The sequence below is a fragment of the Globicephala melas genome, chromosome 3 (assembly GCF_963455315.2).
Source record: "Globicephala melas chromosome 3, mGloMel1.2, whole genome shotgun sequence".
NCBI classification, from domain to species: domain Eukaryota; kingdom Metazoa; phylum Chordata; class Mammalia; order Artiodactyla; family Delphinidae; genus Globicephala; species Globicephala melas.
Genome location: NC_083316.1, coordinates 40,329,690 through 40,340,266, shown reverse-complemented (window position 1 = coordinate 40,340,266; position 10,577 = coordinate 40,329,690). Strand labels below are relative to the sequence as shown.

Genomic DNA, 10,577 nt, shown 5'->3' with positions numbered 1-10,577 from the left:
CCTCTCACTGTTGTGGCCTCTCCTGTTGTGGAGCCCAGGCTCCGGACGCGCAGGCTCAGCGGCCATGGCTCACGGGCCCAGCCGCTCCGCGGCATGTGGGATCTTCCCGGACCGGGGCACGAACCCGTGTCCCCTGCATCGGCAGGCGGACTCTCAACCACTGCGCCACCAGGGAAGCCCGCATCATCTATTTTTAATGAGAAATTCAAATACCACCAAAAATATCTTAAAGATATGAGTCAAATGTCTACAGATCTCCTACCACACAGTTCAAACTTCCTCATAGAGAGATATTTTCACTTTCCATAAATTCTGCTACACTTAATAAAAAGGTAAATGTGGACTGAGATTTGAAAATCTATTTCCTCTATTTTTTTAACATAGCATACAGGCTTCAACTTGCTTAAAGTCACTGAAGCTAAGTAGCATTTCATGGAGAGTTCCTGATAATGGGCCCAAACATATGACAAGTTACCTGGGGCTAGATACCATTTAATAGCTGAAAATGATGACAGAAAATATTTGAGCAAAATAAGGAATTTATTATCTTGCATAAGTGAAGTGTCCAGGGATGAGGCTTTGTTGGCTTCCTTTTCAGAACTGTTTGAGCTCAGGCTCCTCAAAAATGGCTCCAAGCAGATGCAGTCATATCTGAAAAAGCGTGTGTGTGTGTGTGTGTGTGTGTGTGTGTGTGTGTGTGTGTGTGTGTCTTGCTAATGAAAGTGGAATAAAATCCAAACTGGCTTTCAGGACCTCCCAGGTTCTATATGTTCAGATTCCCTTTAATCTCTTAAAAATCATCCCACCAAGCTCTCTCCCTTATATTTCAGACACACTAGCCTCTCTTCTATTCTTCAAATGTGCTGAGTCTTTTCCTACCCCGAAGCCAGGTTGCCTCTGTCCAGAATGCTCTTCCCCCAGCACTGCACAGGCTGGCTCCTCTGCTGCTTCAGGTCTCAGCTCAGCTCAATGTTCATTCCCTCCTGATCCTAACGAATGTGCACTCTGCTCCTCCCCTTCTCATTTCCTTCATATCACTCATCATAAACTATCCTTATTTGTTTTCTTACATATAGTCTGTCTTCCTAACTAGAAAGCAAGCTCCGTGATGCAAGGACTTTATTTTTATAGTTCACAGTGTATCCCCAGTGCTTAAATAACAATAAACACTCAATAAATATTTATAGAATAAACATATTACTTTTTTAAAATGTCTTTATTGGAGTATAATTGCTATAAATGTTGTTTTAGTTTCTGCTGTATAACAAAGTGAGTCAGCTATACATACACATATATCCCCGTAACCCCATGCTCTTGACCCTCCCTCCCACCCTCCCTATCCCACACCTCTAGGTGGTCACAGAGCAGTGAGCAGATCTCCCTCTGCTATGCGGCTGCTTCTCACTAGCTATCTATTTTACATTTGGTAGTGTATATATGTCCATGCCACTCTCTCACTTCGTCCCAGCTTACACTTCCCCCTCCCCGTGTCCTGAGCTCCATTCTCCCTGTCTGCATCTTTATTTCTGTCCTGCCTCTAGGTCCATCAGAACCATTTTGTTTTTTCTTTTACATTCCATATATATTTGTTAGCATACGGTATTTGGTTTTCTCTTTCTGACTTACCTTACTCTGTATGACAGACTCTAGGTCCATCCACCTCACTACAAAAAACTCAATTGCGTTTCTTTTCATGGCTGAGTAATATTCCATTGCATATATGTGCCACATCTTCTTTATCCATTCGTCTGTCAATGGACACTTAGGGTATTTCCATGTCCTGGCTATCATAAATAGTGCTGCAATGAACATTGTGGTACATGACTCTTTGAATTATGGTTTTCTCCGGGTATATGCCCAGTAGTGGGATTGCTGGGTCATGTGGTAGTTCTATTTGTAGTTTTTTAAGGAACCTCCATACTGTTCTCCATAGTGGCTGTATGAATTTAGATTCCCACCAACGGTGCAAGATGGTTCCCTTTTCTCCACACCCTCTCCAGCATTTATTGTTTGTAGATTTCTTGATGATGGCCATTCTGACTGGTGTGAGGTGATACCTCATTGTAGTTTTGATTTGCATTTCACTAATGATTAGTGATGCTGAGCATCCTTTCATATGTTTGTTGGCAATCTGTATATCTTCTTTGGAGAAATGTCTATTTAGGTCTTCTGCCCATTTTTGGATTGGGTTGTTTGGTTTTTTGATATTGAGCTGCATGAGCTGCTTGTATATTTTGGAGATTAATCCTTTGTCAGTTGCTTCATTTGCAAATATTTTCTCCCATTCTGAGGGTTGTCTTTTCATCTTGTTTATGATTTCCTTTGCTGTGCAAAAGCATTTAAGTTTCATTAGGTCCCATTTGTTTATTTTTGTTTTTATTTCCATTTCTCTAGGAGGTGAGTCAAAAAGGATCTTGCTGTGATTTATGTCAAAGAGTGTTCTGCCTATGTTTTCCTCTAAGAGCTTTATAGTGTCTGGCCTTACTTTTAGGTCTCTAATCCATTTTGAGTTTATTTTTGTGTATGGTGTTAGGGAGTGTTCTAATCTCATACTTTTACATGTAGCTGTCCAGTTTTCCCAGCACCACTTATTGAAGAGTCTGTCTTTTCTCCACTGTATATTCTTGCCTCCTTTCTCAAAGATAAGGTGACCATATGTGTGTGGGTTTATCTCTGGACTTTCTATCCTGTTCCATTGATCTATATTTCTGTTTTTGTGCCAGAACTGTACTGTCTTGATTACTGTAGCTTTGTAGTATAGTCTGAAGTCAGGGAGCCTGATTCCGCCAGCTCCGTTTTTCTTTCTGAAGATTGCTTTGGCTATTAGGGGTCTTTTGTGTTTCCATACAAATTGTGAATTTTTTTGTTCTAGTTCTGTGAAAAATGCCATTGGTAGTTTGATAGGGATTGCATTGAATCTGTAGATTGCTTTGGGTAATAGAGTCATTTTCACAATGTTGATTCTTCCAATCCAAGAACATGGTACATCTCTCCATCTGTTTGTATCATCTTTAATTTCTTTCATCAGTGTTTTATAGTTTTCTGCATACAGGTCTTTTGTCTCCTTAGGTAGGTTTATTCCTAGGTATTTTATTCTTTTTGTTGCAGTGGTAAATGGGAGTGTTTCCTTAATTTCTCTTTCAGATTTTTCATCATTAGTATATAGGAATGCCAGAGATTTCTGTGCATTAATTTTGCATCCTGCTACTTTACCAAATTCATTGATTAGCTCTAGTAGTTTTCTGGTAGCATCTTTAGGATTCTGCAAAAAAAACATGTCATCTGCAAACAGTGACAGTTTTACTTCTTTTTTTCTAATTTGGATTCCTTTAATTTCTTTTTCTTCTCCGATTGCTGTGGCTAAAACTTCCAAAACTATGTTGATAGTAGTGGTGAGAGTGGGCAACCTTGTCTTGTTCCTGATCTTAGTGGAATTTTTCACCATTGGGAACGATGTTGGCTTTGGGTTTGTCATATAATGACCTTTTTTATGTCGAGGTAGGTTCTCTCTATGCCTACTTTTTGGAGAGTTTTTGTCATAAATTGGTGTTGAATTTTGTTGAAAGCTTTTTCTGCATCTATTGATATTGTAGTATGTTTTTTATCCTTCAATTTGTTAATATGGTGTATCACATTGATTGATTGCATATATTGAAGAATCCTTGCATTCCTGGGATAAACCCCACTTGATCATGGTATATGATCCTTTTAATGTGTGTTGGATTCTGTTTGCTAGTATTTTGTTGAGGATTTTTGCATCTATGTTCATCAGTGATCTTAGCCTGTAGTTTTCTTTTTTTGTGACATCTTTCTCTGGTTTTGGTGTCAGGGTAATGGTGGCCTCAATATATTTTAAAAATCAAAGAAATTTACAAGAGGAAGCAAAATATTTTTTTATATTATCCACAGTTCTACCACCCAGATACAGTAACTGTTGTTATTTGGTGAATGTTATTCCATCCCTTTTCTTTGGGCATTAAAGTTATATATATATAATATATATGTAATGCAATTATACTATATACACTTCTTCTTTTCAAATTTTACTCTAATTTCACTTTTATTTTTACTTTTAGTTTATTTACAACAAAATAACTGAAGTGAAACTGAAGGAAGTAATAATCATCAGATTATCTACTCACAAGACATAGTCACCCCTAAAATACCCTTCTAAACTTAACAAGACTGTGAGAACTATTAAGAGGCTTGAACCAATGTTTTGTTAACTACATGTTCCAATTTGGGGCCGTTTCTATTATTATTTTTTTAATATTGTGATGTCACTTACATTTTATTCCATAACCATAATCCCACAATTGTTTTTGTTTTATATTTAAAGGGATTAAAATCTCACCTCCAGTTTTTGTTTTTGTTTTTTACCATTAACTTCCTTACCACTGAGTTTTAAAGTTTGATTACCCTCTTGATTGACTGGATTTTTGCTGAAGGAGATTTTTTAAAAAGAGCTCTTGGTTATTGTATTTTTGAGTTTTTGTGGGTTTAGGAATGTCAGTTTGCCCTTTGTCAACACCAGCTTGGCTGTATGTAATAATTTGGGTCATGCTTTTGCTCTCAGCCTTTTTAAGATATTTCACACCACCATCTTCTGGCATCACATGTTTCAGACAAGTCTAAGTTCGTTGTCATCATTCCCCTGTTTTTCTGTCTGGATGGGAAGAAAATTCTTTATCCTTGGCAACTTTGCCAGAACATACATTCGTGTTAGTCCTTGTCAATTTCTTCTGCCGTGGGCTACTACTTGATATCTCCAGCCTCATTTCCCACTACTTCCTTGCAGGGGGCTTGCCCACCTTGCCAACTTTTTGCCCTTCTGTGACCTCGTTATGCTGCTTTAATATTCTTCTGGCTTGGCACAGGCTAGTAAAATTCCCTCATCCCTACCCTCCACCCTGCTGTTTGCTGCCGCTCTTTCCAGCAGATTTAGCTCAAGCAACTCTCTCCTCCATGAGGACTTCCAGAGCACACTCCTCAGGTGACCGGCCACTCTCCCCTTCCACCCCTATGAAATGTAACATGTACCCCTAGTATTACATTTGGTGCACTGATCTACCATCACTGGTTTATGACTGTCTCACATCCAGGACTGTGAGCTCCTAGTTTATACCCACATAACTATGCAATTTAAAAGAGTTTATCTTTTTTCGCAAAGGGTTTGCCGCCAGGATACAGGTGTCGTGAAAACCACCGCTAAACCTAAGCAAAAATGGGAAAGGAGAAGACGCACATCAACATCGTTGTCATCGGAAACGTAGATTTGGGCAAGTCCACCACTACTGGCCATCTGATCTACAAATGTGGTGGGATCGACGAGAGAACCATTGAAAAGTTCGAGAAGGAGGCTGCCGAGATGGGGAAGGGCTCCTTCAAGTACGCCTGGGTCTTGGACAAACTGAAAGCTGAACGTGAGCGTGGTATCACCATTGATATCTCCCTATGGAAGTTCGAGAGCAGCAAGTACTATGTGACCATCATTGATGCCCCAGGACACAGAGACTTCATCAAAAACATGATTACAGGCACATCCCAGGCTGACTGTGCTGTCCTGATTGTTGCTGCTGGTGTTGGTGGATTTGAAGCAGGTATTTCCAAGAATGGGCAGACCCATGAGCATGCCCTTCTGGCCTACACTCTGGGTGTGAAACAGCTAATTGTTGGAGTTAACAAAATGGATTCCACCGAGCCACCCTACAGCCAGAAGAGATACGAGGAAATTGTAAAGGAAGTCGGCACCTACATTAAGAAAGTTGGCTACAACCCCGACACAGTAGCATTTGTGCCAGTTTCTGGCTGGAACGGTGAAAACATCCTGGAGCCAAGTGCTAACGTGCCGTGGTTCAAGGGATGGAGAGTCACCCGTAAGGATGGCAATGCCAGTGGAAGCACGCTGCTTGAAGCTCTGGATTGCATCCTGCCACCAACTCACCCAACTGACAGACCCTTGCGTTTGCCACTCCAGGACGTCTACAAAATTGGTGGTATTGGCACTGTCCCTGTGGGCCGAGTGGAGACTGGTGTTCTCAAACCTGGCATGGTGGTCACCTTTGCTCCAGTCAACGTGACAACTGAAGTGAAGTCTGTTGAAATGCACCATGAAGCTTTGAGTGAGGCCCTTCCTGGGGACAGTGTGGGCTTCAATGTCAAGAACGTGTCTGTCAAAGATGTTCGTCGTGGCAATGTGGCTGGTGACAGCAAAAATGACCCACCGATGGAAGCAGCTGGCTTCACAGCTCAGGTGATTATCTTGAACCATCCAGGCCAAGTCAGTGCTGGCTATGCACCTGTGCTGGATTGTCACACAGCTCACGTTGCCTGCACGTTTGCTGAGCTGAAGGAGAAGATTGATCGTCGTTCTGGGAAAAAGCTGGAAGATGACCCCAAATTCTTGAAATCTGGTGATGCTGCCATCGTTAATATGGTTCCTGGCAAACCCTTGTGTGTTGAGAGCTTCTCTGACTATCCTCCTCTGGGCCACTTTGCTGTTCGTGACATGAGACAGACGGTTGCTGTGGGTGTCATCAAAGCAGTGGACAAGAAGGCAGCCGGAGCTGGCAAGTTCACCAAGTCTGCCCAGAAAGCTCAGAAGGCTAAATGAATATTATCCCCAATACCTGCCACCCCAGTCTTAATCAGTGGTGGAAGAATGGTCTCAGAGCTGTTTGTCTCAATTGGCCATTTAAGTTTAATAGCAAAAGACTGGTTAATGATAACAATGCATTGTAAAACCTTCAAAAGGAAAGGAGAATGTGTTGTGGACCATTTGTCTTGTGTGTGGCAGTTTTAAGTTATTAGTTTTTAAAATCAGTACTTTTTAATGGAAACAACTTGACCAAAAATCTGTCACAGAATTTGAGACCCATTAAAAAAGTTTAATGAGGAAAAAATAAATAAATAAAAGAGTTTATGTTGGTAAAATATTGGAGATTTTAGATCAGGAGTCCCCAACCCCTGGACCATGGACCAGTACTGGTCCGTGGCCTGTTAGGAACCGGGCCGCACAGCAGGAGGTGAGCAGCGGGCGAGCTGATAGAAGAAAGCTTCATGTGTATTCACAGCCGCTCCCCATCACTCGCATTACTGCCTGAGCTCCACCTCCTGTCAGATGAGCGGCAGAATTAGATTCTCATAGGAGCGCAAATCCTACTGTGAACTGCATATGTGAGGGATCTAGGTTGCGAGCTCCTTATGAGAATCTAACGCCTGATGATCTGAGGTGGAGCTGAGGTAGTGATGCTAGTGCTGGGGAGCGGCTGCAAACACAGATTATCATTAGCAGAGAGGTTTGACTGCACAGAGACCATAATAAATCAACTGCTTGCAGACTCACATCAAAACCCTATCAGTGAGTGGCAAGCGACGACAATTAAGCTGCATCTGGTGGCAGGCTTTAAGTCAGAATCCAACACTTATTTTAGTCTGCGCTTGGCCCGCCCATTATTTTATTTACCACTTCCATCTGCGCCTCTTTCCGGCACTGCACACTTGTCTCAGTCACAGTTTTGGTAAGCCCACAAGCTAACCCTACCCAAAATGTGTAAAAAACAAACATCACTGGAGAGCTTCTTTGAAAAGGGGGAAAGACCCAATGATGACACAGCAGAAGACTCTAAGACTGCCAACAAAAAGAAAGCTGCATTTAAAAGAAAATACCAAGAGTCCTACGTAAATTACAGGTTCATTGCCACAGGTGATTCACATTCTCCAAGCCAGCTTTGTATAATATGTGGGACTGGCTATCCAAGGAAGCCGTGAAACCTTCAAAACTGCTTCACCACGTGGAGGTCAAGCATCCTGCATTAAAAGACAAGCCTGTGGAGTTTTTCAAAAAGAAAAAAAGCGTGAACACAAATAACAGAAGGAATTATTGAAGTTCATCAAATGTGTCTGCCCTGAAAGCATCATTCTTAGTGGCTAACCGCATTGCTAAAGCTAAGAAGCCCTTTACTATTGGTGAAGAGTTGATCCTGCCTGCTGCTAAGGACATCTGTTGTGAACTTTTAGGAGAGGCTGCAGTTCAAAAGATGACACGTATTCCTCTTCTGGCTAGCACCGTAACTAGATGAATTGATGAAATAGCAGAGGATATTGAGGCACAATTGTTAGGATTAATGAGTCACTGTGGTACACAATCCAGGTTGACAAGTCTACTGATGTTGACAACAAGGCAACAATGCTTGTTTTTGTGTAATCTATTTTTCAGGAGGATGTGCATGAGGATATGTTATGTGCACTTTTGTTGCCAACACCACAGCTGTAGAACTATTCAAGTCTTTGAATGATTACATATCAGGAAAACTGAATTGGTCATTTTGTGTCCGTATATGCATGGACGGAGCTGCTGCCATGACTTCACGGCCTTCTGGTTTCACTACTCGGGTCAAAGAGGTCGCTTCTGAATGTGAGTCTATGCACTGTGTCATCCACAGAGAAATGCTGGCTAGCTGGAAAATGTCACCTGAACTTAACAACGTTTTGCAGTATGTGATTAAAATTATGAACCACATTAAAGTACATGCCCTTAACTCATGTCTGTTCATGCAGCTCTGTGAGGAGAAGGACGCAGAGCACACACGTCTTCTCTTATACACAGAAGTGAGATGGCTTTCTAGAGGTAGATCACTGGCCAGAGTTTCTGAGTTATGAGAGCCACTCCAGAGATTTCTTTTAGAAAAACAGTCACCCCTGGCAGCACATTTCAGTGACACAGATGGGTTGCAAAACTTGCTTACTTGTGTGACACATTCAACCTGCTCAACAAACTCAACCTGTCACTTCAGGGGAGAATGACAACTGTGTTCAAATCAGCAGATAACGTGGCTGCATTCAAAGCCAAACTGGAATTATGGGGGCGATGAGTGAACATTGGGATTTTTGACATGTCTCAAACATTAGCGGAGATTTTGAGAGACTGATCCAGGGCCTTCTTTCTCCCAGCTGGTGCGTGATCACTCTTCTCAGCTTTCAAGAGTTTGAGCATTACTTCCCAACCACAAAAGACCCCCGAACTGGGAAGGAATGGATCTGAGACCCATTTGTGAATAAGCCAGGTGAATCAACTTTGTCCGTGCTAGAAGAGGATCAGCTGCTTGAGATCGCAAATGACGGTGCCCTTAAAATTATGTTTGAGACAACTTCAAATCTCCATACGCTGTGGATTAAAGTCAAGGTGGAATATCCTGAGATTGCCACAAAAGCACCGAAAAGCCTGCTTGCATTTCCAACATCCTGTCTTTGTGAAGCAGGGTCTTCTGCAGTGACAGCAAAGAAAACGAGATCACAGAGGAGACTGGACATTAGCAACACACTTGGGGTGTCACTGTCTCCCATCACCCCCAGATGGGACCATCTAGTTGCAGGAAAACAAGCTCAGGACTCCCACTGATTCTGCATTATGGTGAGTTGTATAATTATTTCATTATATATTACAATGTAATAATAATAGAAATAAAGTACACAATGAATGCAATGCACTTGAATCATCCTGAAACCACCGCCACACCCCTTCCGTGGAAAAATTGTCTTCTACAAAACTGGCCCCTGGTGCCAAAAATGTTGGGGACCGCTGTTTTAGATGGCGTGTGGACAAATTACTAAGCAGGCAAAGTGTAAATGTGATACAGTTCGAGTGCTCAGATACGTTGAATGCTTTAAGTCTTTAGGGAACAGTAATCATTAAGCAGAAGGTTGGGTAGATAAAGTGTTAAAGAGAACCCTGCAGTTGAGCGGCGAAAACAGTCGAGCTTCTATAAGGGAGGTGGCAGGTGTCCAGGAGAGTCCGGGGTCAGCTCTCTCACACTTCAGCCTCTCAGCTGAGGGTAAAGACATGCGTGGCCAGCCCTTTTCCCATTTAGCGACACCTACAGCTCTCGCCCGCCACCGCGACCCATCTCCGCGAGTGAACACCAAGTTCTAGGAGCCTGCTTAGCAAACGAAGCGGGGAGAACAGCGGGGAGGAGCTAGCTCTGCGCATGCTCTTTGTGGGCGGGGCGGGGGGGCGGTGGCAGGCAGGTTGCGCCTGCGCGCTGCGTCGATCAGACGCCTCGGCTTCCGCGCCGGGATACCCGGCTAGGGTTCGCTGGCGGGATGGTGCCGCGGTGCCAGGTAAGAATGGGGAAGCCCTCTGGGCTTGTGTCTGTCCTCGCCTTTTCCCTCCACAGACCCGGTCCTGCTCGGCCAGACCCCGGCGACCGCCACCGCCGCGGTAGGCCCTCCCGACTTCGGAGGCTTTGCTCTGGTCTCCCCAGCGAAAGTCAAGTCCATAACGCGAACGCTTGTTCTGCAGGTGACGGCCTGGAAGACCAGCTGGTTTCTAAATCACCCTTGATATTTGCCCTTGCTTCTCAGATTGTTCGTTTCTAAGACAAGTTTTCAATATAGAAAGAAATGCCCTTAACTAAGCATTCTTTGATGAAATGTGCTCCATCTGTGCATTTGCGAACCTTGATTATTTGCAGACCTCTGATTATTTCGTAGAGAATGATTTGCTTTCATTCACAGGTGGGTTATTTTACTTGGTCGGATCGCTTAGATACCAGGCTGTCTGCATAGGTTTGTCCTAG

General features: G+C 43.0%; 1 pseudogene; it reads left to right on the top strand.

Moving 5' to 3' along the window:
* The first annotated feature begins 5,182 nt into the window (after window positions 1-5,182).
* LOC115866462 (elongation factor 1-alpha 1 pseudogene) lies at window positions 5,183-6,899 on the top strand (annotated as a pseudogene).
* Window positions 6,900-10,577: the final 3,678 nt, after the last annotated feature.